General features: G+C 45.3%; 1 long non-coding RNA gene across 1 annotated transcript in view; it reads right to left on the bottom strand.

Moving 5' to 3' along the window:
* The window catches only part of LOC123498048, a 28,282-nt gene extending 22,580 nt beyond the window's left edge, over positions 1–5,702 (bottom strand). The window contains exon 1 of the long non-coding RNA XR_006672627.1: positions 5,259–5,702. This is a non-coding gene — a long non-coding RNA (uncharacterized LOC123498048). The remainder of the gene's footprint in view (positions 1–5,258) is intronic.
* Between the last annotated feature and the right edge of the window lie 298 nt (positions 5,703–6,000).

Here is a 6,000-nt window from a genome sequence, read left to right on the forward strand (position 1 = left end):
TGTCTCTTTACGGCTCCTTCACGCTGGGCAGATAAATACTTCAGCATTCCTTATGTCAAGTGTTTTTCATCGCAGGATTACGTGAGGTTGACGGATATGCGAGTGATGCTGGCTAGCGAAAGAACAGGTACAAGACCTTCACGCTGCCCAGGGATGCCAAGGTTCCCCAAATCGAGGTCAACAGTAAATAGCGCACGAGAGCAGCTAGACAACGTTTCACCTTGTAATTCAATACATAATGCGTCTTTTAATTATACATGGATACTTGCCAGCATACTGTGTTGAAGGGTTAAAGTTGTACCAATGCTGCCCATTCTCATGCCAGGTGAGGCCGTTTTACTAACGTGATGATAAGGAGGAACATGGGGGAGATGAATGGAACAGAGAATAATACAGCTGGACGTAGGTGGGAGGGGCGAGACGGGGATGAGAGGTGGGGCTGGACGAGGATAGGGTAAGATAAGGCTGGAACGAGACGCGGATAATGTTAGACGGGCGTGGCGAGACGAGGATGGGGCGGGGCAGGAGAGAATGCCTTCCGGCCACTGTGGGGCTGACTACATTAACGCCTCGTATATCATCCAACAGCTGCGAGGAAATTAATTCAATGAATATGCCTTGGAGTTACGACTGATAATTAAGGCTCGATAAGGCCGGAGAGATGCTGCTCCCGCCGTCTTTTGGAGGGTCGGCGCGCCTTCATGGAAGCCTCACGCCGCCTCCGCCCTTCCAGGCGTGCAGATTCAGGAAGGACCCGCCCTCGCCTCGCTTGCCTCCTCCGCTCCGACACTCTCCTCTAGACAAACACATCCCAAAGCTCAGAGGCCATCAAGCTCCACCGGTCACGAACACGCCGTAAACTTTTAACAAACGACAACATTAAAAGATATTCTGCTTCAGTAACTCAACCACACAGACTACAAAGGGACTTAAAGTTTGATGTGTGTCAAGCCGAGTGCCGAGGGCGTCAGTGGGCGGCGACACCATTCCCGAGTACCACTGTCTCCTGCAGCCTCCACTCAACGGTGCCAATGAAAGAGTGGTACCTAAGTTTATAAGAAGAGCGTTGCCGCGATATACATAATTCAATATCCATGGATTCGCGGTATACATTCAGCTAGCAAGTCGGGTGATGGATAGAGACAGCAAATGTCATAAGTGAAGCATCCCCAGGTCGCCACGGACACCTTCCCCGCCAGCTGGTGGTGGTAAGAGAAAACGAACTAAAGGAAAAATCCAGATTATGAAGACCTGTATGACGCAAATGTTGCTCTACTTTCACGCTGCACAAATGGTTCACAGTGATACACAACATTCTACACCTCAGGCCGAATTGTTGGGATTGCTCTCTCTCTCTCTCTCTCTCTCTCTCTCTCTCTCTCTCTCTCTCTCTCTCTCTCTCTCTCTCCAGTGTGTGTGTGTGTGTGTGTGTGTGTGTGTGTGTGTGTGTGTGTGTGTGTGTGTGTGTGTGTGTGTGTGTGTGTGTGTGTGTGTGTGTGTGTAATCCAACGACATTTTCTGCAAAGGTCAAATGAGGCCCTGCTTTGTATTTCGCACTGACAAGCGGCGAGTCAGCCCCGCAGAGTCCATCCAGGCCGGCAAAGGAAAGCCTCGCAGTTGGTCACTAACGTTTGCAGGCCTGGAGACAATCTTCAAGGCACACACAACTTGATCGCTCACAACAACTCGGAATTAAATATTAAAAAAGGTAAATTCAAAACGCTGAAAAAATATATATATACTTACGTATTGGAAGATCTAAACATATACTGCAGGTATGCAAAAATATATATTTTCTTTGGAGACGGCATCAAATTCAGATTAACTTTACATTACTTACTTAACACTACACTGGAGAAACATCACCTTCCAGAGATTCTCGGAGGCAAGAAAAGTAATTTGCTGTTGTGTTGCAGAGGAAGGTCGGGGAGGGAACCCTTTGAGACAATAACAGACGGAACAGGGATCTATAATTAGTGCCTTCCGGTTCTAGGAGTCCTGCCTGGTGACACTAATTGGTACTGCTGGCACGGTCTCTCTTTCGTCAGTGATAACCTACTGGTAATACTGGAGATTCCTTCTATTGCTCATCTTTAGGTCAGTACTTTGATGAGCTTTTGTCTCTCATTAGGACTATTTTCAAAGACCACAGAGATTGTAATTATCAAACTATTTGTAAAACCACGAAAAGCACCCTTAGAAATCCCAATGACTTCCACTAGAGTTTCGTAAGAGTGGAGAGGAAATAAAGCGCAGAGACATTTGGGGATACGGTGCTGGATCTTACATTTGGCACAGTATCCTTCCAGTTACGCGGCTGACACTGGAATCCTTCAACTGGTGGGATCTCATTACTTATACTGATGGTACTGGCGTCTTTCTCCTGATAACGTCTTTACTTAAGCCCTCCACCTCTCTCTCTCTCTCTCTCTCTCTCTCTCTCTCTCTCTCTCTCTCTCTCTCTCTCTCTCTTCAGTAATAGTATATTCCCTTTCACTGCCTCTCCGGTGGCATTTGTTAGACTGTTAAGAATCACAGTTTTACCTAAACCCTATGACCCTTCCATTCCTCTCCTTCACTCTAGGAGGGGAAACGTTGAAAAGGCTGGCCGGAGGAACGAAGAGAGAGAGAGAGAGAGAGAGAGAGAGAGAGAGAGAGAGAGAGAGAGAGAGAGAGAGAGAGAGAGAGGTCAGGAGGGTCGGTGAAAGGAAGAACGAGGAAAAAGAAATAGGTCACGGGAGATGGCTAAAAGAGAAACGCTGGAGCAAAACCAAGAAGGAAAGCTGGAAAGAGGACGGAAGGGGAAATAAGGGAAGGTTGGCGACGAGGAAGAAGGACGAGGAGGGGACAAGCAGTCAAGCCAGATGAACGTGATACATATATATTACTTAAATCGTGTCTTAAGAGCCTCGTCAGGATGGCCTAGGCGAGAATTGTATTACAGGGAGCTCTCAGGAGTACTTTACGATGCTGAAGGGGTCGACGAAGGAGTGGTACTACTCCTCTTCTAGACACACTCTGCCTCACTAAAAAATATATTGTAGGGGAAAGAAAGTGTGTGGCAGTTTTAATGGTGGTGCAAAAGGGTGAGGTTTAAAAGTTAGAATGAATAGCATGTTGAAAGAAAACAAGAGAGAAGGCAAGAAAGAAAGGAAGAAAAATAATGAATGAATGATGGGAGTGAAGTAAAAATGGAAGTATGAAAGAAAATTATTAGAGGAAGAAAGGAAGGAAGAAAAAAGAAAGGAAGATGTAAATATTAGATAAAAGTCGGACTTCCGCCCTGATTTTTCTTATGGTGACATTGCCTTGTTTCCCATTCACTTACACACACACACACACACACACACACACACACACACACACACACACACACACACATCTGTCAGATGATACGTGCTCAATAACCAAAACAAATACCCCTTCGTTTAAACAAAATGTAATTACATAAAAGTGAAGTTAATTTCCTCAAACATTTCCGAACTTAAACGTTATTATTTTCCCAAGCTCCAGACTTAGCATTAAAGAAAATGGTCTGGAAGAATTACACCCGGAATCCGTTTTCTGTTACGTAGAGACGACAAACTGAAAAAGAGAGTAGTCCAGAATATACAAGCGACATTCATCTCTTCCTCGTTTCACCTCTCATGCTCAGATAACGTAAATTTAACACGAACAAAGAGCTGGAGAGGAAACGGCCATCTCTGTGATCCTGACGAACGTTATAACAACCAGGATATTCAAGTATAACCTCAACATTTCCTACGTTCAAGAATTTACCCACGTCCGGATGGTTAAAAACGGTGCTTGATAATTACTACACATGAACGACTAAAGGAATATCATATTTATAACTACTACTACTACAATAACTACTACTACTACTACTACTACTACTACTACTACTACTACTACTACTACTACTACTACTACAACTTCTTGGGCAGAGGGTGGCGAGGAGGCTCCCAAACTATACATAATTTCCTTTCCACTTCGTCAGCTTGATAGTGGTGGACGTGTTTGTGGCTTGTGGTGGTGTTTAAAGAAGTGTGTGTGTGTGTGTGTGTGTGTGTGTGTGTGTGTGTGTGTGTGTGACTTCTTTCATCGAAAATCTTCATTCAGCAGGTGTCAGCGAGTCAAATACCGCTGTGTGTGTGTGTGTGTGTGTGTGTGTGTGTGTGTGTGTGTGTGTGTGTGTGTCCTAAAAAAAAAAAAAAAAAATTATAAAGTGACTGAGTCGGACAACTCGACCGTGTAATAGGCTACGTGACTATCTCCTACACACACACACACACACACACACTATAGCATCGTCCCAGGTAATGGTTTCCTATACAAGATATTCCGTTCTTCCGCTCTTCCTTTACCTCCTCATAACTTGTAAGCAATCGGTAACGGAGGGAGGCTAAGAGGACAGGAGAGTGCCAGTCATACTAACTGATCTGATAGACCTTCTTTCTGAATACAGAATAGGAAATAAAGGAAATAAAAAAAAAAGATACTACGGCTTCCTCGCTGACATTGTATAGACTATAAAACAAGCACGTATAAAAACATATTTTTTGTTTCAGTTATTTAAACACCACTATCATACCTGAATAAACGTAGTATGCCTACATTACTCATTATTCTAACCCTCATCTTCATATTCAAGCGAAGGGCTTTTCCTGGAAGATAAGTAACCAAATTAACTAAATTGTAGCGGCAAAAATTCCCCATTCAAGGCTGTAGCAGCAGACGCCACCGGCCAGCGCAGCGCTATTTCATTCGCAGGGTAACTTGTCCGCCCTAGGCAGCGACCATTCCAAAATTAATGTGCCGGCAGGTGCCCCTCATTATGTAGTGATTTCTCGCATTGTGGTGTGTGTGGGGGGACGTGTGAGAGTGGTTCTAATTACGTGGGCGACTTCCTACCGAGCCACAGGGGGTGCTCTCTCCCTCCTCCCGCCCATCCCCTTTTTCTATCCCTCCTTCCTCCCTCCCTCCCTCCATCCCTCCCCCACTTCCGTGACCCGAGGCGTCGTATGTATACATAGGTGCGTGTGCTGTTCGTACACACACACACACACACACACACAATCTTTTCAGTAGTTGAGGAGCGTCATCGATTCAAGGCCAGCATGGCAGGACAGGCGACATGGCCAGGACAAGGTATAATGGCACCGCCGTGAAGTGCTAACACTGTAATTCAGAATATCTGTATCAGCAGGAGCCTCGCCCACCCCTCCTAACCCATTAATGCCAGCACGTACACGTACCTTTAACTCAGGCAGTGTGCTTCTCCACACTGGCACGGCTCGCCTTTACCTTCATCAATGGAATTCTGTGGTCTCACTCGCATCCCCACCTTACTGACTTCATTTGCATTATATTTCACTAAAGAGGAGATAATCGAAGATACATAAAAAGATGCAGAAGTGCGGAAGAAAAGCTAGCCACTTGAGAGGGAGAGTAAAAATACAGACCAAGTTCAAGGCCAGCCGCCTCCCCCCCCACACCCCCACACGCCGACACCAGTTAACATTTTTCAGACATTTTCTCACCCTGCTCTCTTGTCACTTTTGCCAGCTTTCAACTGCCATCAAATCTCACACAAAAATGTCCTCAGCTTCTTTGTAGGAATAGTTGTGTGTAAAAGTGGGTGTGAAGCGCACAGATGTATTTAAGATTAAGAGGAGGTGAGGCAACACCGCGTCCCAACCATGTGGTGTGGAGGGTTGGCAGTATGGCCAACCCTACCGATGCCGCGCCGCTCGTACGATTATACCACAACTTCATAAGAAAGTATTTATAGACACCACCTGTTTATGGTAACTGACCATGAAAATACCTTACGATGCCGTTTTTCATGTCTATATAATGATTTTTTTTTCTCATTGAAGTGAATTAAAACAGAGAATGGACCATGAGCAAGCGAGCAGTGTGTGAACAGCCAACAGCTGTGGACCGCATGCTGCCTGACGTTAGGAAAATAAAAAGAAAGAAAAAAACTATTTCCCA

This window comes from Portunus trituberculatus, chromosome 47, assembly GCF_017591435.1.
Source record: "Portunus trituberculatus isolate SZX2019 chromosome 47, ASM1759143v1, whole genome shotgun sequence".
NCBI lineage: Eukaryota > Metazoa > Arthropoda > Malacostraca > Decapoda > Portunidae > Portunus > Portunus trituberculatus.